This window comes from Cupressus sempervirens, chromosome 10 (assembly GCF_028749045.1).
Source record: "Cupressus sempervirens isolate cs-2001-9-10 chromosome 10, ASM2874904v1, whole genome shotgun sequence".
In the NCBI taxonomy this organism is placed as follows: domain Eukaryota; kingdom Viridiplantae; phylum Streptophyta; class Pinopsida; order Cupressales; family Cupressaceae; genus Cupressus; species Cupressus sempervirens.
This window is the reverse complement of record NC_143127.1, coordinates 855,712,872-855,740,859: the sequence shown is the minus strand read 5'-3', so window position 1 is coordinate 855,740,859 and position 27,988 is coordinate 855,712,872. Positions and strand designations below refer to the sequence as shown.

Below are 27,988 nucleotides of genomic sequence, written 5' to 3'. Positions count from 1 at the left end.
CCGCCCTTCCGAATATTGCTTGCCCTCAAGCAATCTCAGAGCTGGATGCTGCAAAATGGTCTCATTCTCCCAAGTAGCATCTTCGGCTGGTAGATCCTTCCATTTAACCAAATATTCTCTGATTACTCTTCGGCGAAGCTGTTTTTCTCTGCTTTCTAAAATAAATTCCGGTACCATGATCAATTTCCCTTCATCATCCACAGGCGGCAAGACTGCAGAAGGTATCACATTCTGTCCCAATGCCTTTTTGAGACGTGATACATGAAACACATTATATACTTTGCTGTCCGCTGGAAGCTCAAGTTCATAAGCCAATTCCCCTATTCGCCTACTGATCCTGAATGGTCCATAATACCTGGGTTTAAGCTTCTCTGACCCACTCTTTTTGAGAGTAGATTGTCGGAATGGTTGGAGCATTAAGTAAACCATGTCGCCCACCTCAAAGCTTCTCTCCGTCCTCTTTTGATCTGCATATTGCTTATACTGATTCTGTGCTCGAGCGATGTTATCACGTAGAGAGCTAATGATATCTTTACTTTCTTGCAGTAATTCCCCAGCACGTGGAACCCGAACATCACTCATCAATAAGTCAATGAAACTGGGTGTATCATAACCGTATAATGCTCGAGAAGGTGTCATTTGGATAGACATGTGGAAAGTGGTGTTATAGCAATATTCACACAAATAAATCCATCTTACCCAGGCCTTTTGCTGGTCGGCGACGTAATTCCTCAAGTAGCCTTCTACCCATTTGTTTACTATCTCCGTCTGACCATCGGTTTGCGGGTGATAACTAGTACTGGGTGTGAGCTCAGTGCCGCATAATCGAAACACCTCTTGCCAGAAATGACTCAAGAACCTACTATCCCTGTCACTGACAATACTGCGGGGTATCCCGTGTAACCTGAAAACCTCCTTGAAGATTACTTCGGCTACCTGTACTGCAGTATAAGTAGTGGTGATGGGAAAGAAATGAGCATATTTTGTTAGCCTATCCACCACCACATAAATGCAATCACGTCCTTGAGCCTTGGGCAACCCAATAATGAAATCCATGGATATGCATTCCCACTTTTGACACGGAATGGGAAGTGGCTGTAGAAGCCCTGCTGGAAAGGTGTGTTCCTGTTTATTCTGTTGGCAAATAGAACACTCACGAACATACTGCAAAACATCCTTCTTAAGTCCTTTCCATGTAAACCGTTCTCGCACCTGTCTATATGTTTTAAAGTATCCGGGGTGACCAGCTGTAGGTGAATCATGAAGAGCTCGCAAAATGAACTGCCTCACCTTCGATCCTGGGACTAAAAATACCCTGCTCTTGTAAATAATCAATTCATCCACAAGTGTGTACCTGGTATCAACAAGTGTCCCCTCAACTATCTTGGATGCCCATGAATCTTTGGCATATTCTGCAATAATCAAATGCTTCCAATCCTCAGAGATCTCAATCATTGAACTAAGATGTGGTCTTCGTGACAAGGCATCTGCTACCACATTCTGTGTGCCCTTAACATAAGATATATCGAAGTCATATGCCTGTAACTTACTGACCCATTTCTGCTGCCTATCGTTGAGATCCCTTTGCCCGAGGAAGTGTCTTAAACTGTTGTGGTCAGTTTTTATGCAGAATTTGCCACCTACTAAATACTGCCTGAACTTAGCTAGTGCATGCATGATGGCTAACATCTCCTTGTCGTAAATGCTGAATGATCTCTCTGGCCCACGGAGTTTCCTGCTTTCATATGCAATTGGGTGCTTATCCTGCATTAAAACAGCCCCAATACCATCTCCTGAGGCATCACACTGGAGTTCAAATGGTTTCGAGAAATCAGGCAACGCTAGTACCGGACACGAAGTCATGATCTCCTTGAACCTGTCAAAACAAGCCTGTGCCTTTGTTGTCCAAACGAAAGCTCCCCTCTTAAGCAAATCGGTTATAGGAGCCGCGTGTCGTGAATATCCGCAAACAAATCTGCGGTAGAATCCACATAATCCAAGGAATCCCCTTAACTGTGTTAGATTCTCAGGAGTAGGCCACTCTACAATAGCACGAATTTTATCAGGATCCATCCGTACACCTTCTCGGCTGATAATATGACCTAAGTATAACAACTCAATCATTCCCAAATCGCATTTGGATTCTTTGGCATACAAGGATTCTTCTTGCAAAGTCTTCAATACTTTTTCTAGATGCGCCATGTGTTCCTGCCATGTTCGACTGTATACCAAGATATCATCAAAGAATACCAACACGAATTTTCTCAGCTGATGATGGAAAACCTTGTTCATGGTGGACTGGAAAGTAGCTGGTGCATTGGTCAATCCAAATGGCATAACTACAAACTCAAAATGCCCACAGTGGCACCTGAATGCTGTCTTCTCAATGTCCTGTTCTCTGACTCTAATCTGGTGGTAACCTGATCTCAAATCAATTTTACTAAAGTAGCATGCCCCATGTAGTTCATCTATTAGCTCATCAATCCGTGGAATAGGATATCTATTCTTAATGGTTTTCTTATTCAGCATCCTGTAATCTATACACATCCGTAACGAACCATCTTTCTTCTTAACCAAAACTACTGAGGAAGCAAAAGGAGACTTACTAGGTCTGATGTGTCCCATTGCGAGTAGCTCCTTGATGGTTTTCTCTATCTCATCTTTAAGCCTTTTGGGATGCCTGTATGGAGTAATCATGACTGGTTTAGCGCCTTCTTCCAATTCGATGATGTGCTCGATCCCTCTATCAGGTGGTGTACCAGGTGGAATATCGCTGAATACCTTACTGTACTTTTCCCTCAATATCTGTATGTCGGAATGATATTCTGTCTTAGGTTGTTCCTCCTGTGTAGGCATGAGAGTACACATGGCTGCCCATTCAAGATCCTCATGTCTCACCAATCTTTCCAGTCGTCTAAGAGAGATCGTTCGGATATCACTATTCCGAATAGCTCTCAATACATGCTGCCTCCCATCCACTTCGAACTTAATCTCCATGTCCCTGAGTTGGAAAGTAACCTCACCCAATAAACGTAACCATGTCATTCCCAAAACGATATCCAAATCACCCATATTGACCACGTGGTAATCCGCTTTGAACTCATAATTGTTCAAGCGTAAAGGCATGTCTCTAACTATCTTGTTGCACTTAAGAGTGTATCCGTCAGCAACCTGTACCCGAAGACCCTCAAATTCTTCTGTCTTAATACCACGACGCTCGACCAATCTTGCATCGATGAAATTATGTGTAGCTCCGATATCAACTAATGTAATCACCTTCTGCCCTGCTAGGACACCACGTAACCTGAAAGATCCTTCTTGTTGAATGCTAGACAAGCGCCCTTGCTGTAGATGCAATTCAGGTTCTTCTCTCTGTCCTGACTTTCCTGTCTCCTCCTCAGATTCTGAACCAGTATGTTCACCCTCTTTCTCCGTACTGTCGGAATCTGATCCCTCGTAATATGCCCACATAACTCTATTGGCTTTTCCTTTTGGTCGCAAGGGACAATCATGATCCCTGTCATATGGACCTTTGCAATAGAAGCATAGTTTCTTCCTTCGCAAGTCATTTAATGCTTCTGTATCTAGGGGTGTGGTAGATTTCCCTTTGGTTTCAATGCTCTTCCCTTTATTTTTATCAAACTTCCTGTTGTCTTTGAAAGAGGTAGTGCTCCTGGGAGTGAACCGGCTAGAGGGAGCTGTAAGTTCCATACTTCGTGCTTTCCTCATGGCTTCCTGCAGTGTTGGTGGGTCAAATGCCTTAATCCATCCCTTGAGGGGTTCAGACAATCCTTCGGTAAATAGGATAACTAACCTCCTTTCCGAAACATCTGGTACCATGACTGACAACCTCTGAAATTCACTAATATAAACCTCGATATTGCCAGTCTGTTTTAATTGTGCAAGGTCGCGAAAATAAATTTTTGGATCCTTTTTATCAAAACGTTCAACTAATCTATCCACGAAGTCCTGGTATGATGTTACCTGATTGTGCTGCAAGGTAACCATTCCAGTGACCACCAGTCATGAGCTGCGCCTTCCAGATGCAGGGTAGCATATCTGATGGCATCTATTTCAGACATAGGCCTTAATGCTAGAAAGGTGTCCAACTAATGAATCCAAGCTTGTGCCGTCATCTGACCACTCCCATCGAAGAAAGGCAAAGTAAGTTTACTGACAGCTCGTTGTAACTCACTTTCATGACTCCCTCTAGGTCTCCGATTCTGGCGGCTATTCCTCATATGTTCTCTTCTTTGGTTTACATATCGATCAAAGTTTAATAACTCACGCACATGCGAGGGTAATGCTTACCATTCTGCCGTAGCAGCCCTGAGATCATCCTGGAAATCTTCTGGTGCATCGTCTTCTCCTATCTCCTGAGCCTCTTCCCTTAGGAAGGTGGGACGAGTAGGCCTATTGGCTGTCCATGATCTGCGCCTAGGAGCACCTTGTGATCCTGCCACACTCCTATCGTCGTGATCAGATGTGCCTCTTCCTTGATCTTGAATCCTGGGCTGAATAACTCTTTCCATTATGGTAGTCAAAGCCTGTAGTGTCTGAGTTATTTCTTGTTGTCCGTTAGTCATGGCTCTGTAAAATTCTCTGGTTTCATCATCGTCGACTCTGGGAAATCTTGGCGGACTCTGTCTTTCACCCATATCCCTGTTCTTGAATATGGTTTTCGAGTACAACCCGGAAATTAGAGTACTTTTACCCAATCAGGATGGCAGGACTACTGCTCTGATACCACTGAGATATTCCTTCTACTAAATGGGTCAAAGAAGAGCAATACTGAATTGGATCGGTTTGACAAATTGCTTACCAAGAAACCTTCAAATTTTATTATGAAAGTGCCAACATGATGTAAATAAGTCTGCTAGCAGTATTTATGGAAGAATCTGATCCAAGTATGAACAATAGGGCCCTGATGGAGCAATATCCAAATGACACCGGTAATACTCAAGGACAGCTTTGATAATAATTCAAAACATGCAATAAAGTTAAACCTGAATTTGATGTCTTTAGTGTAAGGTTGCCGCCCTGCTATTGGCCAAGCTCCTATATGGATCTGACCCCGGTCGCCCTCATCTCCTGCCGCTCATAGCTCGTTCAGGATCACGAACTCGATGGACTCCACTGTTCGCAATCGGATTAGATCCCCTCCTGGGTCATCCGCCAATTTTGTTTACTGTCTGCAATGGAGACCGCGTAGCAGAGCTTTTTCTTAGAACTGTTGTTACAGATCGCGTCCTGAGAAGGGCACGCACAATCTCACGACCTTCTGAAAGATTGGAGCTTACAGTTGTCACTCTGCGTTTTCCATTTTGGAGGCAAGTGAGAGATTCTCACCAGCGATGAATAGACTTCGTACCCCTTAAGGGTTTCTTGGAGCCCGTCCGCTGCGATCTGTGTCTTGACAGCGTCTCCAAGCAATGGCGCTGCGGGAAGGCAGGACAAAATTAAACTGCTTCTTCTTCCCTCCGTTCCGCCTTCCTACGTGTTGGGAATCGGCACCGGAGATTGCCCAAATCTGTGCAATCGGTCTGGATGATTGATTTTTCGGCTCTGTCTGAAGAATGAGGGATCCAAGTTACGCTCTTGCTAATTCCTCCAAAACTTCAACAGCTGACACCTTAATGATCACGAATTGGTCTTAGACCGCAGAACTTTGCCCAAATGAAATGACTGAGATATCACTTCCAAATTCGCGATAATTCGGATGATATTTCACACCCTCAAAATCGCTTATCCATGGGAGTTAACGTTCCCAAAGATAGTCTGAGAATTTGCAGACCAATGGCTACAAATCGCTCCAATGGAATAGAAATCGAATCCACAAAAATTGCCTGCCTCCAAAAGGAACCCTATGCCCTCTATTTATCTCTTTGCTGGGAAGTTTCTGGAAATTATCCGGAATCATCTTGCACTACAAATATTAACTTTAATTAAATAATAAACTTTATAAAGTTAGAATACAACCTTTATTTAATATTGGAATGAGTAGGCCCCGCTTACTTAATTGGAAGACAAAATCGACCCTCTTCCCATAATTATTTGCCTACAAGAATCAATGATAGGCAAACCCTCTGTTATGATTATGTTGCTAAGAGAGGGACATGACAAAGGCCTCCCTCAGGACAAGCAGTATGACACTATGTTTGAAGGACACCTTGCAATGATTAAGATGGAACACAGAAAGACTAAAATACTTCAAATTCAGAGGGCAGAGTATCAAAACAAAGATGAATTGTTTAAAAGGAGATATAGGTTCAAGTTACTTTTTTTAATTTAATCAGACAAAAAAAGAGGAGGTAGTTGCTAGTGGAAATTAATCTCAACAATGGAGTGTCTAATGACCATGTGGAGATTAGTATGTCTTTCTACGAGTTATACGAAAAACTTATCACCTAGAAACACAAGAGGGAAAACTATGTAAAGATGTGTGTGTTTCAATATGATACCAAAAAGGATCTCCAAGGAAGACGTAAAGAGAATGTCAGAGAAAGCTCTATTACCGATAGAGAAAAACATTAGGTTGTTGGCTAATGGCAAATCCACACTTATTTATGGGCTACCAACAGTATTCAACAAATAGAATGCAGAATAGATTAGTTTAGATCTACTTAAGTCTTAAGGTAAACAACGATGCTCATGTTAGAGGATATCTTGGGCAAAGTGACAAAAAAGATGATAAAACTCCCCCCCAAAAGAGAGGGATAGGACACAGTTTAAAATTTGGAGACCAATTACCCTGCTTAATTTATCCTACAAGATTGTTGTCACAGCCCTTACAGAAGATCACAGGTATATTGAGGAAGATTATTTCACTGACAGCTTATTATGGGCAGGTACATCCTGGACAACCTGATAACTAGTCAGGAGTCCATGCACTTGGGCCAAGGTGGACAGGCAGAATGCTGCCATGATTCTTTTAGATTCTACATGGCCTATGGCAGCAATAAATCCTTTTGGTTTAGGGATGTTTAACGCATTTGGATTTCCTCCAGACTTTTGCAGATGGACTGAGATTTTACTCCAAGAGTCTTCTACAGTGATTGATGTCAGTGGATTGGTTGTCCTATTGCCCCCGCCTTATCTATTGTATTATATCCTTGGGAGTTGAGAGCTGTGGCCTCCAACTAGAGGCATTTCGCTACAAATTATATTTCTTAATGCACAATTTGTAGATGATTCTGCTTTGTTCCCGAAAATTTCAGACGGGAATTTCAATAATATTATGGACAGATGACAACTTTCTTGTGCAGCCTCTGGCTGCACAAAAATCTACAGTGATTGGATGGTAAGATAATCCTCCTGAGTGGATGTCAAACAAATGGTGGGGATGAGGAGGACCAACCAAAATCACCAGATATATAGGGTAGGACTGTTAAAGATAGCTTTACGTATTTTTGAAGTGCTTTGAGATGTAATGGGTATAGTGATTGTTACCATTGAAAATGATAAAGAACATCTATGTATCTATTGGCAAACAAATTCTAATATTGAAGAAAAAGAAAGCACAAAAGGTACTGCATCCATTTTGTATACTTAATTAAAATCTACAAAAGTAATTAGGTGTTAAATTCAAACAGAAACAAATTACAAAATGCAAAGTGAGAGATCAGATAGAGCTAATAGAAAATGGAATCATTTCAGCATTTAAACCAATAGGAACCCGTTCCTACTCATTTCACTCTCTATGGTACACAACTTACTAACTAGTCGGGTAATTAGGCTGACATCCTCTCTCACATATTGAATGTTATATTGAGAAATTTTTTTTATTTTTGTGGTTGTTCTGCTTCATTTGTTGGTATCTGCCGAGTCCACCAGTGCTGCTTCCATCTGCTGTAGTCTTCCAGTTTCTATTTCAGCTTTTAGTTTGTCTGTTAGCAATTTTCAATGGATTAAACAAGTATTCATAAATGTGCTAAAAGTTGTCTGCACTTATGTCCTCCAGTATTGAGCAGTATTTGTAATATTGAAAACTGGTTGTCAAATATCAAAACCTATAGATACCAACAGATGAAACAGAACAACCACAGCAAATTCGCTCCTAAATTCAAAACAAATTAAGGAAGGAAAAAGCTGGACGGCAATCATTAATCGAAACCACTCTTCGATGTAATATCCAGAAATCTCAGAGTGGGTGCGAGCCTAATCACCGCACAAACAGAGCTACAAAATGCCGAGTGATCAGATAGACTAATACAGAATGCCATCATTCCGGCTATCAAACCAATAGGGAATCGTTTCTCATCATTTCACTCTGTTAAACACAATCTATAAACTAGTAAAACACAAAAAATACAAGGAAAAGGGCATCAGGTCTCCAAGGTGTTTTCCATCACAGATTTTCAGCCGCAAATTATACATTTGTAAGATTATCTTCATCTGCCCTCAAAATCGAACATATAAATACATCTACTTGCAGATCAACAAAAACACAAAATAGATTTGAGATATAATAGGTACAAACCAATCCAATATGCACGTTGAAGAGATAATGGAAAATTTCTATGACCTCCCGAAAGCTGAAAACAGAACGACAATGTAGATGTGTTATAAACGACATGAGGAAGTATGTAGTTTTAGGGTTAGGGTTCTAAAAATTAGGGTTAGTTTTAGGGTTGAAAGGAGGTTTCGATTGGACTAGGATTTTAGGCATCGTGATCGTTGGTGACGATCACTTTTAAAAGACTTGCCCCTTATGGGCATTTTTCTAAAGAAGCTTGGAGGGGTTTTTTTTTAATTTTAAATTGCAAGTTTTAATATGTTTTTATTAAGTAGATTTTTTTACTATATTGTTGTGTTAATTTTTTTTAGTCAAATTTATTGACTAGTATTTTATGAGCAGTGATTTATATATAAACTATCGTATTATTTGTCCGACCAAAATTAATTTAAAAGAATTGATTCAATATAAATCAATTATTTAAGAACTCTCTAAACAAAATAATATACTTTACTATTAATTTTTTTTAAATTAAAAAAAGAAGTCCTAGTGCCCTTCAAACAAAAAAAAATTGTTCCAATTAATGTAAAGAATAATCTTTAACAAAGAATAATCTTTAACAAAGCTTCATCTTTATAGATATTTTTCAAAGAATAATCGCATTGTACTATCTTCATAGTGATAAATATGAAAAGATAATTTTAGTATGATCTTAATAAATTTTAAATAAGTAAATGAAAACATGAGTTGACAAACGTAGTGGCAAGTATTTGCCAAATAATTAAATATAATTATAGTAATCAATATAATTATATAGTCTAATATAATTAAAATTTTGTGCATGCAAGGAGATTTTGCTTCAAAAGAGACTTCACAAATTTTATATCATCTCGTTATCATCTTGTTATCGAGATTTTTCATTTTATAATATATTAATATTTTTAAAAAAAAAAATTATCTAAGTTTGTTTGTATTTATTAAATTGTTTAAATCAAGAGTTTATATAAATTTGGTCAAATCTATTGTATGTAGATATGCACGAATGATTATAAAATAAACTTCATCCTATTACTATTAGAACTTGAGGAAGATTTGAAACCATTCACTTTTAGTAGTTCCAATAAATTAATGTTTATGCTAAACATATGTAATACACACCAACATATACTATCTATAAAATTAAAAAAATCATAAAAAATAATGATAATTAATTATTTAAATATACATCTTTTACACAAATTTATTTCTCCCAATATATATTATAATAAACTAAGAAATAGGCTAAAAATGTAGTATATAAACATATGAAAAATGAAGAAAATATTAACACTCGTAAAATATAAAGGCTAATGCAATTACACAAATTAATATAATAGAGATGAGAAGTTACATGTATAGTTGATTTCTAAGGCTTTTTTATGGAATAAGAAGATTTAAGCATTCAATTTTGAAGCTAAGTTTGTTTTATAAAGCTAAATAAAATCCTTCAAATAAGAATGTGGATAATAGAAATTAGAGTTTGAATTAGGAATATATAGAACAATTAGTTTGAATTGGAAATATAGAGGACAGATAGAAACATTTAGAAAGTGGATAATGACCAGAAAAATCTAAAATTCAGTGGGAAATTGAAAAATTCGGGAGCAAAGCTCTCACATATAAGTCTATTGGCTTAATTATAAAATTTAATATAAGAAATATAATTTTAAAATACGAAACAAAATGATTATTAATCAATTAGTATTATAAAATTAAAAAAAATTAGAGGGAAAATTAGAGGACAGGGAACATAGATTGGCTAGCCAAATTTTAAGCCATTTATGAAAATTTTGATAAATTTTATAAGGATGTATTTAATATAATAAATAGTGTTGATAGAATGAAATTTATTAGTTTTATCAAACAAATTTTTTAATATTTTTCTAATTATTACTAAAAATGATTTTAATTTGTTAATATTAAAATATTTTATGCAATAACATATATTATTTATATTTATAAGTTACAAATCTTCATTAATGTCGATAGGCATTCTACAATGGCAGAATGGGGGAGTGGGATGGTGTGAGTGCGTTAATGTTAACTTTTATTCTTCTAGGTTAAATTTGACAACCATCTACATGTCAATAGTTTAAATCTTATTATAAATAGAATATACTTTTTAAAACAATTTAATAAATACCACATAAAATATATGTTTAAATTGAACAATTTTTGCTTGTAAAAAATTAATTAAACAAAAGCTCTACTCTGCTTGCGAAAATGATGAAAGCGAGGAAACCAACCAGTTATCCAGGCTCAAATTGGGGGCACAAGAATAGAAGGAGACCTCCCGGGAATTCGTGCACTATTGAAGTTACTAGGCAGGGATGCTCTCCAGCGAACCGAAGCAAAACTCATAACATAAAATATGGAAAGACAGACGTTAGGTTTGATGTCCCCATGGCCAACAGATTTGCGGCACTGGATAAATCAGCAGACGAATCTATCAGCCTTCATCAGGTAGGAGGGCATCAAGGATTAAGGATCAATGTGGAAGCCCCCTTTGGTTACACAGACCATTTTGAAATTCATCCTCAGTTGCCTATCCTCACTGTAGAACAGCTTGATAACCAGATCCAAGTTTTCAACATGACTAGGCATGTGTATCCAAATACTTTTAAAACTAAGCCCCTTTCAGGGAGCACTCCATTACCATTCACTATCCCAAATTTTGAATCTGAAATAAAACTAGCCTCCCCTTCATCCTACATTCCTCCTCATCAGCGGGAAATCAACATCTCCCAGTCACCTAACCCTAAAAATTCCCCTGGATCACCGCGACTAAATTTCCATGATAAACCGGTTCATATCACCATTGATGATGTTGAAGATTCCTGGTTTGACTGCCTAAAGAAAGGGGTCTTTGCTATTTGGAATGGTCCTTTAAAAGATATCCACCCCCTAATGGAATGGTTGTCGAGAAACTGCCAGGTTTAGGTAAGTATTTTCCACCAAAATGATAACATATTGTTTTTAAAATGTGAAGAAGAGTCGGTTAAAGATGAGTTCATTGTTGTTTCTGAATGTTTTTATAAAGGTCATTGTGTCAAATTTGTAGAGTGGTTCCCTAATTTCCATATTGATAGGGTTGTTTGTATGATCCTGTTATGGTTTTCCATGATGTCTCTTCCTCTGGAGCTATGTGATGTTGACATTATTTATGAAATAGGCTTTGCTATAGAAAAAGTTATTGCTATTGATGCTTCATTTTTTAGTTATAATAGTGTTAAAATTCTCATTAATCTTAATATTAATCACCCCTTCGAGTTCCAAAAGGAAGTAATTACCAGGAAAGCTTCATATGCTATAAACTTTCAAGCTTACAAAGGAAAGATCATTGACATCTTGAGATCTAATAAAACACATAACATTAGACCTAAGGTCCTTCCCCTAACCTCGGACTTCAGGAGCAAATTTCCAGGGTTGAGCTTTAAGTTAATCAAAAGGAACAAAGAGTTGGAAAAACTAAGTTATCATCAAAAAACTAGATCGGTCAATATTCTCAGAAAGGACAGAGGGATTCTATAAAAAGCATTATTTCAGATAGGACAGAAGGCCCTTTACCAGCCTCAACATCGGACTTAATAGAGGGAATAAGAGTAAGGAAGGCTAGTGTCTCCTCCAAAAATGACAAGGAAGTTAGGGGAACAAGAATTTGTGACAGTAAACACAAGACTAATAATAATGGATCTGATAGTATAAAGACATAGCTTCCAAATGCCAGAAGAAATTGTGCCAAAGAAATGGAAGAGCTAACTCTTAGACATAACAAGGAACATAGCAAGGACTCAGAGCAAAGAAAATCTTTAGATAATGTTCTTGCGGCAGTGGTTAATAAGGACTATAGAACAAGCAAGGAGAATTCGGGAGACCAAGTGTTTCCCCCCTTAGAATTAGATACTGTGAACCATATAGAGCATGAATTCTAGAAAGATACAATAAGGAAGGAGAAGAAAGATATAGCAACACCCAAAACTAAGGTAGGTTACAAAGGAGAAACTGACCAAAGTCATAAAACATTATGCAAATCAGGTGAGGCCCGCAGAAGCTACGAGGATGCTGGAATTGGATCTGACAGATATATAAATCAGTCTGAGAATTTGAATTTAGTAGAAGCAAAAAATGATCTTCTTTTTGTTGCATTAGAAAATAGGATTGGAAAACATCTCTTACAAAGTAGAAGAGCAATTCTCAAGGCAGATGCGTATACAGAAGGTGGCTGAATCAGAGTTTTCGACACCTAGTACTAAAGGCCTCAAAGGAACATCCAAGTTTTGGCAGACACTGACTGGTCATTCCTCTTCTCCCTTCACTCCAAAGATCGATCAATCTGCTACAAGGGAGAGACATAGGACTATAGAGGAACCCATTCTCACAGTTGTACAATTTTTTTAAAATCAAGATCTAGACCTCCCCTTTGAGGAAGAGGATATAGTTACGGATGACAAAGAATTAGAACAACTCTCAGAGGATCTCATTAGAGTGTTTAGTGATGATACTATTGAAAATAGTACAAACTCCCAAAAAAGGAAATTAATACAAAGGATTATCAAGATAGGAGGAAAAGATTACATGACAGAAGATCTTAGGAGGGATATACTCCAAATAAAAGCAGAGGACAATTCTCGAAAATAGTCTAGAAATCAAGGTAAGGATTCAGGAGTAGCCCAAGAATTGAACAGCTTAGACTTGGAACAAAATTATGATAAGAGACAGAGGGAAGAAGTTCCAAGGGAAGTACTAGAAAAGGTTTTTAGGGAATTGGAAAAGGAAGAGTTCTTTGACAGAAGGAATTCCACAGTTACATCACCACAGAGTCAGAACAAGTGTCAACAAGAGCTTGGGATACAAACTAATAAGGTTGGTATCAGCTCACCCAGATATGGAAAAGTTAAAGGAAAAAGAGGTAGGAAATATTTAAAGGAACTAAGAAAAGCCAAGGGCCTAAGCAGAGAATAGAAAAAGATTTATTACCTATTCTACACAGGGAAGGCGAAGGACCTTCCCAAGGCGTCATGAAGATCACTTCCTGGAACACTAGGGGACTAAATTCTCCTAGCAAGAAAAGGACACTTAAACAATATTTAAAATTTTTTAACTCAGACATAATCCTATTACAAGAAACTAAACTAAGTTTGGTTGATGGTTCAAAATTAGCCAGGTCATTAGGAATATGGCAAGTCGTCTTCCTAGAAGCTAGAGGAGTGTCTGGGGGATTAGGAATATTATGGAATCCAAAAAAAGTAGATGTGTTTAGTATAGACCATAAATATAATTGGATGAGTGTTAATGTGCAAAGTTTGAAGTCAGTGTTAAAATTCATTTTAGTTAATATTTATGGTCCAGTTAGTCAAACTGGAAAAAAGGCAGTTTGGGACAAAGTAAGTTATTTGATCCTGAAGATGAAAGAGAGTCAGGTTGTTATTGGTGGGGATTTTAACACCATTACCAGTTTAGATGAGAAGAGAGGGGGAATACACCTATCTAGATTGTCCTTAGAATTTAAAGCTTGGATCGAGGAACAGGGTCTTATTGGTATCCCTTTTAAGAATGGCACCTTCACATGGAATAATAGAAGATAAGGTCCTAATTTTATAGTTGAGAAACTTGATAGATTTTTCATTTTAGGAGATCAATTAGCTAGAAACTTAAACGTGCAATCCACAATTCTTCCATTTGCAAGATCTAATCATTTCCCAATCTATTTAGAATTCTTAGAACCATCGAAACCAATCAGAAATCCTTTTAAGTGTGAAAAAATGTGGTTCTAGGATCCAAAATTCTTAGAGAATATTAGGACGTGGTGGTCACAATCTGATTTTGTAGGTTCTAAAATGTTTATATTCATTTCCAAACTTAAAATGTTAAAAGAAAAAATGTTGAGATGGAATAGACTACACTTCAACAACATTTTCAAAGAAAAAATAGAGATTGAAGAAAAATTGAAAACCCTTAATGAGGACATTATCAAACAAGGTATGAATGTCAAAAGTTGTCATCTAGAAAAAGAACTTCTCGTGAAACAAGAATCCATCTACTCCAAAGAAGAAATTTTTTGGAGGCAAAAATCTCGGGAAAAATGGTTGGATGAAGGGGACAGGAACACAAAATTCTTTCATAAGTCAACTATTTATAATAGAGCTCAGAATAAAATTACCAGCCTTATCAATTATAAGGGTGAACGTACAGACAATCCTACAAAAATAGCAGATATTTTAGTTGAACATTTTCAAAAACTACTAAATAACTATGAAGGTTCTAACAAAAAGGCTCAATTGAAGATGCTTAGCTATATACCTAAACTGATCATCGCTGAAGAAAATAACTCTCTGAATAAACCTATCGCGTTGGAAGAGGTACGTTTGGCTGTTTTTAGTATGAATCCTGATAAATCTCTAGCGCCTTATGGATTTCAGGCCTTCTTCCAAAAATGTTGGGACATTGTAGGAGAAGATTTATGGAAAGCTATCGAAGGATCAAGAAAGGGAGGTGCTTTGTTAGCTGAGATCAATTACACCTTTTTGACTTTGATCCCTAAAAAGGAAGAACCGAAACATCTGGGGGACTTCTGCCCTATTGCATTATGTAATATGATTTATAAAATCTATTCCAAAATTTTTGCTAAGAGACTCAAAGTAATTTTACCTAAAGTGATCTCTGAAGAGCAAACAGGTTTTGTCCTGGGAAGATCTATATTGGATGGTATTTTAACAATCCAAGAAACTATTCACATAGCCTCCAAAGATAAAGTCCCTTGTATGTTTATGAAACTTGATATTCAAAAGGCTTATGATATGGTGGATTGGAGATTTCTATGCAAGGTCCTAGAAGCGTTTGGCTTTTCCAAACAATGGATCAACCTGATTTTCAAATTTATCTCAACACCCAAAATTTCAATCCTAATTAATGGTACGCCTGAAGGATTTTTTAGTATATTGAGAGGCATTGGACAAGGAGATCCGTTATCCCCATCCCTCTTTATTATCATGGCAAAGGCATTTGGTAGAGCGGTCTTTGAAGCTTATTGACAAAAGGAAATCTCTAGTATCTCAGTGACTAGGAATCTCCCCAACATCACACACCAACAATATGCAGATGATACGATCTTGCCTGGCAAGAGCTCAATACAAGAAGCTTTGGGATTTAAGAATATCATTGAGTTATATATGGATGCCTCTGGGCAAAAAGTCAATAAAGATAAATCAGAGATTTTCTTCATGCATACAAAGCAAAGTATGGAAGACCAAATCTATGAAATTATGGAGTATAGAAAAGCAAAATTCTCGTGTAAATATTTGGTTATCTCCCTAGAAAAGGGCCTGAGATCTAAAAAGATATGGATAGATACACTAGGGAAGATGGATGGACAAATAGGCAGTTGGAAAGATAAATGGTTGTCAAAGGTCGGGAAAATTACGAAGATTAGAGCAATCCTATCAACTATCCCTATTTTCCCTTTGGCCTGTCTCCCACTATCTAAATGTATATCTTCGAAATTTGAATCCAAACTCGAAAACTTCTTATGGAATGACAAAAATGATAAAAAGAAGCAAGCGCTCATCAAGTGGGATGAGTTATGTAAACCAAAGGACTTAGGAGGTTTAGGAATCAAGAAACCCCAATGGCAGAATGAAGCTTGGGGCCCAAACTTATTTGGCGGTTATATACAGAACACAGTCATAAATGGGCTAAGATCTTCTATAATAAATATCTTGATCCGTCTAATCCTTTGTCAATTTTCAGGATGGATAAACTTCCCAAAGGTTTCGAAAGTTGGAATTTCATGGTCAATTGCAGAGGGTTGATAAGGAAATTCTTAACATGGGATGTAGGGCAAGGGGATAGAGCATTGTTCTGGGAAGACTCTTGGGATGGGCTCCCCCCAATCTCGTCAACCCCATGTCATGATAGACTCAAAAGGATCTTAATATCAGCATGGGGTGATAAAGTAATAGATTACAAAGTTAAAGATGGCTTTGATGGAATCCAAAAATGGAGATGGCATCAGGTGGAAGGTTCAGGTTTGGATCCTGAATTAGTGAAGGCTTTCGAGAAGATTATTTCAGAAAGATGTATCAAATAGTCAAAGAGATCAGATTCCCTGATTTGGGCAAGATCTAAAGATGGTCAATACAATGTGAAGCAAGGATACAAGGTATTGGTGAATGCTCAAAGTTGGAAGAAAGTGGAGATGCCACTCAAACTATGTTGGGATACTGCATGCCTTCCTAAAGCTGGTTTTAGTTTATGGTTATCCATACAAAACAGAGTTTTGATGACAGACAAACTATCTAGATTCGGATTCATAGGCTCCTCTTGGTGTACTCTGTGTAAAAATAGCAATGAAGATGCAAAACATTTATTCTACAATTGTACATTTGCACAATCTTGTTGGGAGCGGCTCAAATCTAGGTTGTCATGGTCATCTCCTTCATCAAAGTCTTTCCAAGATTTTATTCTTTCATGGCCTACTCACTTGGAGTATGAGATTTACTCTAAACTATGGAATATCAGTCCCTCAATCATTGTGTGGGAATTATGGAAGGAAAGAAATAGATGGGTTTTTCAAGACAAGGCTTTAAGTATTGAAAGATTTCTATTAAAATTAGAAGGTGCGGTTGTGGAGGTTTTAAACTCACATCTTCGAAAATCCATTAAAGAAGAAGGTTCCTTTTCCTGTTGGGACAAGCTAATGAAAAAGAATTGGCCAAATATAATTAACCCTACCTGTGTTTATAAAAAAAAAGAATAAAGAGGCTCGGGCTAATTGCAAATGGAAGCCCCCGCCAAGTGGTTGGTACAAATTAAATTTTGATGGTACGGCAAGGGGCAATCCCAGAGTAGCGGGCATTGGATGCATAATAAATGACGATTGTAGCAAATGGATAGGCAAAATAGCATTCCCCCTACCTCCCTCCACCAACAATTTGGCAGAATTGGAAGCTATAGATAAAGGATTATAGTTATGCATCTCTTTAGGAGTTTCTAAAGTCGTCATTGAAAGAGATTCACAGATAATTCTGAATGCCTTAAGGTAACAAGAAACACCGAATTGGACTTTGAATGCCAAACTTAAGGATGTGTTAATTCATCTGGATAAATTGAAAGAGTACCAAATTTGTCATATTTTCTGAGAAGGCAATAGGATAGCGGATAGTTTAGCTAATATGGGAGCAGATGGTGAATCTTTATTAGTATTTAACAAGCATTAAGGCGCATGGATTTGTAAATGTTTAAATTGCTTATAGAAATCATAGCCTTACTAACATGAAGAAATAGTCATATTTAAGATATAAACACATGCCATATTTAAGATATAAATACATGTGAGGTAGCCTCCTAGAGGTTAATCAAGAATTGATTTGGAAAGTCATTCTTTATTAGTTTAAGAATTGAGCATAATATTTGTTTGACCCGGTCCTATGTTTTTTCCTTTGTGGTTAAGGAGCCAGTTTTAAAAATATGAAATTCCTTTTGGGTTGCTTAGATCATATCGGTTTATTAATTAAGTTTTTTCATATATCCCATGACTCATTTCAATTTGTAAGGATTTTTAGTACAGAGTCATCACTTGGGATGATGTTTTAATTAATATCTAGAAGGTAGTATGATTTTACTCAGTTTTCCAATCTGATTATTATGTCTCTACCCTAACAACTTCAATGGAAATCTTGTGAACTGATATTGATAGGTGAAATACCTTCAAAGTTTTGAATGTCAAGGATATAGATTAGATTGCGAAAGATTATTAGTCAGTTTAGAAATTAGATGCCTCCACGGGAGTGTCAAGATTATGATTTTGATGGATGCCCTTAGACAGAGTATCAAATGTCTTGTCTCAATGCCTAGAGGGCAGAGTGTTGTTAAAATCTCTAGAGGGTCCATCCCTGGAGATGGCGGATTGTAACACTAGATTTGAAATCAATGCCTGATACTTAAAGAGAACCCTTTTTCATTCTTATGAGGATTTTAATGCTTTCTATGGGCTAAACAGAATATAATAATGAAGGGGTTTTGCAATAGTTTCTCATACTAGTATTACTCATAATTGGTAAGGATTTCTTACAGAGAAATCTGGGCCTTAGTATTTATGTTTGTTGGATCTCATTCTTCTGTCTTGATTGATGGGGTTAGGGCAGAAGGTTGGGGATTGAGGATATTTAATGGTCTGAGGTAGTAGATTAGTAGATGAGTGTAAGTTTTCCCTCATAGGAAAATATTGAGTTTCTGACTAGAGAAAGCTCAGGATGGTTTTTTGACTTTAATGCCAGGAGTCTTCTATATACATGTTTTAATTTGTTCTAAGTTTAGTCAGTTTTATGATGATGATAGCTCAGATGCATAGTGCTTATGACATCCTCCTGTTTGCTCCATTTTGATCTGTCTATTTTTTATGTGGTCCGTTGGACCTTTGCTGGCTAAACGTCTGGCTATTTTGATTCTGTATTTTGGTTTGTTATTTTGTTTTGCATATACTATCTTAGTATTATGGTAGATTTCATAAATGGATTAATTGAAAAGATTTTGTTAGAAGTTTAAGTAGGCTTTTTAGGATATTCCTCTAGCATTATATTTGTTTAGATTTAATTTCTCTAAATTTCATATATATGGTTAAAACTTTTCCCTTATTTATTGATTTCTTTATATGGTTAAGGCTTTTAAAGGATGGGTTAATTTACTAATTCAATCAGGACTTGGGTCAAATTTTATTTATTTTTAGATCTTTGAGGGTAAGAGATTTTTATGAGTTAACTCTGATATAATATACTACCGGAGATATTAGGTTTAACAACCTATTTTCATAATGCATGGGTAAATATTTATCTCTATATAGGAATAGTTTTTTTTTGTGGTGATAAAGTCTTGTAGGAAATTATACTCTGATATCGACACCAGAAGATGAGAGACATTTGTAATATACCAAGGGTATGCCCCTACATTAATTGTGATTTTAATTAAGATGATTGTAGTTATTACCACACTGGGGAATGCCCCTTTAAATTTTGTAATAATATAGGACTTTGTCTTGGGAAAGACTGGAGGTTTTCTTCTCCGTTCTTTCCTACCAGTGCCTATTTGAACGGAGATAACTAATGTAATATTTCTTTATTTAATAAAATTATCAAGGCCTTGGTCGTTTACCAATTTTATGTGTGTGTGTGTGTGTGTGTGTGTTTAAATTATAATATTTGAAGATATAAATCATCCATTTTTTAAGAAATTAAAATAAAAAGATTAAGTTAGTAAAAAGTTAAATAAATGGAGATAAAGGAAATCTAAATAATTTTAGATATAGTAAATTAAATTATAATTATTTTGTAGTGGATATCTATCACATTTCTTTAGATAGATTTATTTAAGATATCTATACTAGTAGTTATTAATGTCGATAGACATTCTATAATGGTAGAATGGGAGAGTGAGATGGTGTGAGCATGTCAATGTTAAGTTTTATTCTTTTAGGTTAAATTTAACAATCATCTACATGTCAAAAGTTTAAATCTTATTATAAATAGAATATACTTTTAAAAACAATTTAATAAATACCACATAAAATATTTGTTTAAATTATAATATTTGGATATATAAATCATCCATTTTTTAAGAAATTAAAATAAAAAGCTTAGTCAGTAAAAAGCTAAATAAATGGAGATAAAGGAATGTAAATAATTTTAGATGTAGTAAATCAAATTATAATTATTTTTCAAATTATAATTATTTTGTAGTGGATATCTATCGACATTTCTTTAGATAGATTTAGTTGAGATATCTATACTAGTAGTACAAATATATCGCTTATAACTTTTCTTTAAAAAAATAAGCTTATCTAAAAATTTAAAATCAATGTGATTTTTACAATTTATCAAAAATATATAAAAACTTAATTTAGAGTTAAAAATTAATGTAAATTAACTAAAATGTTGTATTGAAAAAGTAAATATTAAAAAAACATTCAAAGTTATTAAGATTTTAAATTTTACTACGTAAATTAAAAATAGAGATAAACAAGGTAAAATTAGATATATAGATAAACAAAGAAAATTGCCATAGAAATTATGATAGGCACAATGTAAATCCATGTAGAAGACCCCAAAATTATTAGCCAATCACTATGCATAAAAATAATTTTGATCATATTAAAACTAAAAAATTTAACATCTTTGCATTATTATTTTTTCAAAAGAACAAGAATAGAAATACTAAGTGGTGATTGGTTGAAATCAAGTTTTATTAATAACTAGTTAACGAAACTTGATAGCAATAGTATGTAGCCTACACCAAAGACTAAAAATTGAATGCAAACAAATATGTTAAATATTATTTATAAACTTGTTATGTTTATAAATACAGAGAAAACAAATTGATATAAATCTTAATTTATTGTAATTAATTAAATTTTAGAAACATCATAATTCTTATAATGTTCCAATTTTTATTATTTTGTTATTATATCTATTTCTACTTGGTAAATTTATTTCTAAGTTTCCTAACATTACTCTTTTTAAATTATAATATAATCTTAGTGTATATATATATATATATATATATATATATATATATATAGAATTATAAATATTGTAATTTATTACAAAAGCTCCCAAAAAAGTAGTAGTTCTCAATAGCCCTTAACAAATTGTATAATATTTCATTGGAAATCTTAGATTTGATAGAAAGGGAGAGGATCCCGGGAAGATTGGGAAACATTAACAGTCAATTATGAAAGGTTATGTGCTATGGGAAATGTGTCAAAAAATGATGTGTAAGTACGAAACACATTATTAATATTCATCAGCACACTTTGAGGCTTGATTTTGGGTATAATTTGCATAAGGCTAAAAGAAATTTTGCAAAAACAATACATATCAATTGGAATCAGGCTTCAAAAGATATCACTACTAAAAGAAGAGACTGTAGAGAGGACGAAAGTATGGTGGGGGAAAGACACATGAGAGAACATGAGGATGAAGTAGATAAGTGGCATTAGTGCTCTGAGGTGTGGAAAATTTTGAAAAAGGTGAAGTTACCACATTCATCAAATGACTGCATGGGTGGAAACCCTTTGTTACGTGTATCATGATTAAGACTTGGAACAAGGGGATTGTCAAAATTGATGGGGTGGATTTCACAGTGACAGAGGAAGTTATCTCTGCGGTGATGGGCATACCCATTATTGGGAAGAAATTCTATAGAGATAGATGTATTTCTGGGTAGGTTGTGATTGAATTTACCAAGGATGTGGAGGAAAAGAAGGCTTTAGTGAAGAAAAGTACCTACTACCTGTCAAACTCTATCAAGCCACTGTAGAGGTTTATGTTGAGCGTTATTATGAAGTACATCTCCCTAGACATGAGATTCAACTGCCTCTGCACTCATCACTTCGTGCTACTTAACCATTTTAGGTATGGGGTGAAGATTTCAATCCCTTTTTCCCCATATTCGTTAATTAATGACAATATCAATTACTATAGGGAGAAGTCCATTGCTAATATCACTTTCCATGAGAGGCTTTTGCTGTTAATTTATGATTTTTTTAAGGCTGGGGCTATGGGGAAAGAAATAGGAAGGTAAAGATGAGTCAGATGAGTCAAGAGAAGATTATATCCAATCTGATACTAAGGACAATCAAGAGATGCATTTGGATATAGATGAGGATGCTACCCCACAACACAAAAGGGGAAAAAGAAAATCAAAATGGAGAAAAAGGAGACTCTCGACCCTAAATAGAGCATTGAGATCTTGTCTGACAGAAACTACAATGAGAGGGTGGAGGGCATGGATACAAAGGGTGATAGTGCTAAGGGGGAGGAAGATAAAAATTTCAGAGGAGGAAAATAAGGAGAGGACAAGAGGAAAGTGAAACAATACTATTAAGATGCTTGTCAATGAGAGGAGGATTTTGGTGGCAAGCCTTTTAAGAGGCTAAAAGGAGGGAAAGATATTTAAAAAGAATCCAAGGAGAAAAGGCAAGAGGAGGGGAAGGATAGGGGTGAGGAAGAGGAGAATTGGGGGAGCAAGGAAGAGAATGAGCAAGTTTTTGAGGAATATGGGTCTGGCCATTACACTTGCAAGATTTTGGGCAAAGACAAGAAGGTGGTTTGGAGGAATTTTGATAATATTTTTGTGAGGATATGCCTGAATAGAGAGATGATGAAAACTCTGGTTAAGGAGAATAAAGAGGGCAAAATTCAAATGGAGGAGCTTATTGATCCTACCCTTGTTATTTTAAGCAACATCACTAAGGAGAACCCTTAGATGGATGTGCTTAATAATGCAAAGAACAACGTAATTGATAGCTATAGAACCACAAAATGGATTTACCATGAAATCCAGGAGCTTATATATAGAGTGGATAGATTGGAGAGGGACAATTGCAATAATAAGAATAGGAAAACCGAGGAGGAAAAGGATATGGAAAACAGAGTGGATGAAGTGAAGAGGAGAGTTCAAAGCATGGAGGGCACCCTGCAAAAAATAGTTGAACAAAGCTATAACATTCTTAAAGCTTCTAATGACAACATAAAGGTGATGATAAACAAAATTGAGGAACACAGGTTTAGTAAGGAGGAAGACCATTCTCCCAGTAGTGGTAAGGATAAGTCTCTTGAGGATGGATCGAGGAAGAGGACCAGATCCAACACAAAGAAATAGGACACCCAAGAACTTGATAAAGATCTTTCTAACCTTAAGGAGGTGGCTGGAAGAGTGTTTGAGCTAGAGATTTGTGCTACAGAAATTCTTAGAGAAATTGCCTGAGTTGCTCTCCTAGATTTGGGCCTTTCCTAGTTTTTGTTTCTACTTCCCTATTTTCTTTTTCTAGTTTTATCTAGCTATCTTAAGGGAGGCTGTTGTTTTTAGCCTGTGGCTATTATGTTGTTGATACTTTAAGTGCTTTATCTATGTTAATCTTTTAGTTATGTAGGGTTTTAGGGCCCCATCAAAACCTATTTTCCTTAATAAAAAATAAATTCGATAATATTATAAAATCAACCATGTTGTAGAACACTCATTTTTAAGTTATGCAACTCTTTTCTCGTCGCCTTTCGAAAAATAGCACTTGCACCCTAAAGGAAGTGCATAGTTATACGATAGAAAATAATATGTAGTTTAAAATATAATAGATGAATTTTTTAATTGTGCTTATATTTTTTAATATGATTATAAGATACATCATTTTGTGAACTATTAGAAAATTATTTGAATTCTATATCTGTCTATATTTAATTAAAGAAAAGATTTGAAACATTTTCAACAATGAAAAGAAAAAATATTAAAAAATCTAAGCTCAATATATTGGTACATGATTTTTATATCTATCTATAGTTAATAAAAGAAAAGATTTGAAATATTTTCAATAGTTAAAAGATAAAATATTAAAAAACCTAACCTCACTATATTGATACATGATTTGTTTCATAAAGTAACACATTTTGGAAGTAAAATATTTGAAGCATTTGCATAATTTTTATTTAAAAAACTAAGCTTGATATATTGATACATGATCCATAAAGTAACATGTTTTCAGTGTAAATTTAATTCAATAGCAGAAATAATAGAGCTTAAAAATGGCTACTATCATGAAAGTTGTTGTTCTTTAGTACTAATTTGGCCCACTAGTTGAATTTAAATTTAAGCAATCCATAGCTGAAAGATGAGTAGCAGTGAGGCTCCAACTCTGAGTTGTGCACATTGAAAAGAAAATACAATGAGCAATTAGTAGGTACAAAATCTTCAATTTAACCAATAGAAAATATATCAGTTAAATTAATATAGAGATTTATTTTATAAAAGGAAAATAAAAATTTATTAACTATAAATAAGAGTAAGTTTTAAAAAAAAAATTACATCTTTTACATTATAGGTAACTATACACTTGTCACATTTTGACACAGGTGTTTTGGAATTTGCCAAATTACAAGTAAAACATGATAACACGTGCCTGTACACTTGTCCCATTTTGGCATAGTTTTAAATTCGGTTTAGCACTTGTCAAGTGCATTCTCCAGAGACAACAAACTTTTTAGAGTTTGTAATGACAATTAGTAACACAAATTGTTGAGATAATGGGTGTTGCACACATTGCATAATATTGTTATATTGCATTATTATATTATATTATGTAGCATTGCACCTAGGAGAACCTAGATGGATGCACAATATGTAAAGACTCTCATGGGATATACTTGATGAGTTGTATTGTAACATTGTGATAATATTTGATGTAATTATTTAAGATACATCATTTTGTGAACTTTTAGAAAATTACTTAAGATACAACTCACATAATTATTTACAGATGAATTTTTCAATTGTGCTTATATTTTTTAATATGATTATAAGATACATCATTTTGTGAACTATTAGAAAATTATTTGAATTCTATATCTGTCTATATTTAATTAAAGAAAAGATTTGAAACATTTTCAACAATGAAAAGAAAAAATATTAAAAAATCTAAGCTCAGTATATCTGTTCATGATTTTTATATCTATCTATAGTTAATTAAAGAAAAGATTTGAAATATTTTCAATAGTTAAAAGATAAAATATTAAAAAAATCTAACCTCACTATATTGATACATGATTTGTTTCATACAATAACACATTTTGGAAGTAAAATATTTGATGCATTTGTGTAATTTTTTATTTAAAAAACTAAGCTTGATATATTAATACATGATCCATAAATTAACATGTTTTCAATGTAAATTTAATTGAGTAGCAGAAATAGTAGAGCTTAAAAATGGCGACTATCATGAAAGTTGTTGTTCTTTAGTACTAATCTGGCCCAATGGTTGAATTTAAATTTAAGCAATCCATAGCTGAAAGCTGAGTAGCAGTGAGGCTCCAACTCTGAGTTGTGCACACCGAAAAGAAAATACAATGAGCAATTAATAGGTACAAAATCTTCAATTTAACCAATAGAAAATATATCAGTTAAATTAATATAGAGATTTATTTTAGAAAAGGAAAAATAAAATTTATTAACTATAAATAAGAATAAGTTAAAAAAAAAAAGTTACATCTTCTACATTACAGGTAACCATACACTTGTCACATTTTGACACGGGTGTTTTGGAATTTGCCAAATTACAAGTAAAACATGACAACACATGCCCGTGCACTTGTCCCATTTTGGCATATTTTTAAATTCGATTTAACACTTGTCAAGTGCATTCTCCAAAGACAACAAACTTTTTAGAGTTTGTAATGACAATTAATAACACAAATTGTTAAGATAATGGGTGTTGCACACATTGCATGATATTGTTATATTGCATTATTTTATTTTATTATATAATGTCACACCTAGGAGAACCTAGATGGATGCACAATATGTAAAGATTCTCATGGGCTATACCTAATGAGTTGTATTGTAACACTGTGATAATATTTGGTGTACTTATTTAATATTAGGGGAAAAAATTGAATACCCAATATTGACTGTGGGGTCAGTGGGTTAGGTAACACATGGTTTATGTAATACCACTTGGTGGTTTTGTAGGACTTACTACTATATAAGTAGCCACAAGGGTAGTTGTAGAGACAAGACAAAAGGTAAAAAGATAAGAGTTGAGTGGGACAAGGTTTGATAGGTTAGCCAAGGGAGCATTTGTGAAGGTCGGAAGGATGGCGTGGGTGTTGAAAATATAAGAGGAGTAATTGAGAGGGAAAGGGTGAATCAATTACCACTAAAACAATTTTAAATCCCCTAAATGTCAATACAAACTTCCTTTTAACTCACAGCTCAGTTAGAACTAGATAATCATTATAAGTTGGTTAACATAGCAATCTAATATATTAATGTGTATTAACCTTTAGTAACTTAGTTGCAAAAAGATAAAGCAATAAGAAAATAGCATGAACACAAGAGAAACCAAGATTTATTGTAAAAAACCCAATTTGGGAAAACCACCAATGCAACTAGTTACAACTTTTCACTCTTCTGAAGTGAGGCCTGTTAGGAGCCAACCCTGTCAAAGGTTACAAAACACACTGTTAGGTATGGCCTTGTTAAAGGATTTAAATCACCCTCTTAGGAGTGGTCATGTTAGAGGTCTTCAAAACACTTCAATCTAGAAATGCCACCTTGTTATAGGATTTACAAAATGGTTGTCAAGTCAACTCTATTAAGAGAGTTCTTCACTACTACAATTGCTAGAGAGTAATAATAATTGACCTAATTTATGAAGCAACTAGATTATAGATTTAGATTACTATCTTGGCTTATCCTCTAGATCTTCCCTAATCAAAATATTTTTTGCAGCTCCTTGGATACTCTGTTCTTAGTCATATATCCTTCTCTATTTACATCTTATCTTCTTCTCTTCTTACACTCACTTTTCAATCCACATCTTGACTTTTCATTTATATGAAACCCAATGTCAAGTTGGCTTGAATACCCTTTCAAATGAAAAAATAACATCCATTGAGTCGACTTGCATAAACCAACAAATGGATAAAACTAATTTGTTGGAGGTTGGCTAAAACTAGGTCACTCGGTTACCACAGAGGTCCTTGGTAACCAACCTAACTTGGTTTACATTGAACTCCTTTGATAACTGTCCCGACTCAGTCTACACTGAACTCCTTTGGTAACCTACCTGGCTTAGTTTACACAGGAATTCCTAAACTTCTCTTCTTCTAAACTTTTGCTCAACAAATACTGGAGTCTTTTGAACTCGGTTCCAACTAGTAGTACTTGATAAGAGTATAACATTTATGTAACATCAATAAAAATATACAATTGAATAATTGTTATCAACAATGGGATGTGTGGATTCATGTTTATTCACACGTATTTCTTGGTTGTGGCTATGGCTTTGAAGGCTTTCATGGTTGTATTGCAATGGTGTTTTTGTTGAATAATACATGGTGATGGATGCTTTTGGAGGTTGGTTTTTTTTCCCTCGGTGAGGGTTTCCCAAGGGTATATATCGTGTCATATTTTTGTGAGTATGTTTTCTATTATCTTGCATGTGGATTTCAATTACACTTATATTTCAAATCTATTATGGGCTATATGTGGAAATGGTTATATTTTTTGGTTACAAGTTTCCTTATACAAATTTCACAATTTCACTATGATATTTATGTGATGTCAACTAAGACATTAATGCATTGAATTTAATATGATTGAACATGGAACCCATTACTAGACAAGAAATGAGCTTGATTGTGATTGTTTCCTATGCATATCTCAGTTTATAATCTTTTCAAGCAAGAAGGTTACTTTCTTGCCACAATTTTGATACATTGTGGAGAGATGAAATGCAACTAGAAGTCAATCATTGTTTTCTTTTTCTTTTTATTTTATTTTTTCATTTAAAAATCAAGTGGAACTTAAAGCTCAAGTTGTTAAGGATCATATTGAGCCAATGCCAGTTTTACTTTGCCCATGTTTGTCAAAGGTGTGTAGATAAATACATTATCCTATTCTGTCTTTAATCAATTTGTTCTCTAGTCATCGTGTAAGAGACATCTAATTGAACAT

General features: G+C 34.9%; 3 non-coding genes across 3 annotated transcripts; all 3 read right to left on the bottom strand.

The window, feature by feature from the left end:
• Positions 1–7,615: 7,615 nt before the first annotated feature.
• On the bottom strand, positions 7,616–7,696 carry LOC149536705 (small nucleolar RNA Z102/R77). The gene has a single exon (XR_016358242.1). It is a non-coding gene; the product is annotated as a small nucleolar RNA Z102/R77 (small nucleolar RNA).
• Positions 7,697–8,190: 494 nt separating this feature from the next.
• On the bottom strand, positions 8,191–8,270 carry LOC149536704 (small nucleolar RNA Z102/R77). Its single transcript, XR_016358241.1, has one exon. It is a non-coding gene; the product is annotated as a small nucleolar RNA Z102/R77 (small nucleolar RNA).
• Positions 8,271–8,316: 46 nt separating this feature from the next.
• Positions 8,317–8,403, bottom strand: LOC149536703 (small nucleolar RNA Z101). The gene has a single exon (XR_016358238.1). It is a non-coding gene; the product is annotated as a small nucleolar RNA Z101 (small nucleolar RNA).
• Between the last annotated feature and the right edge of the window lie 19,585 nt (positions 8,404–27,988).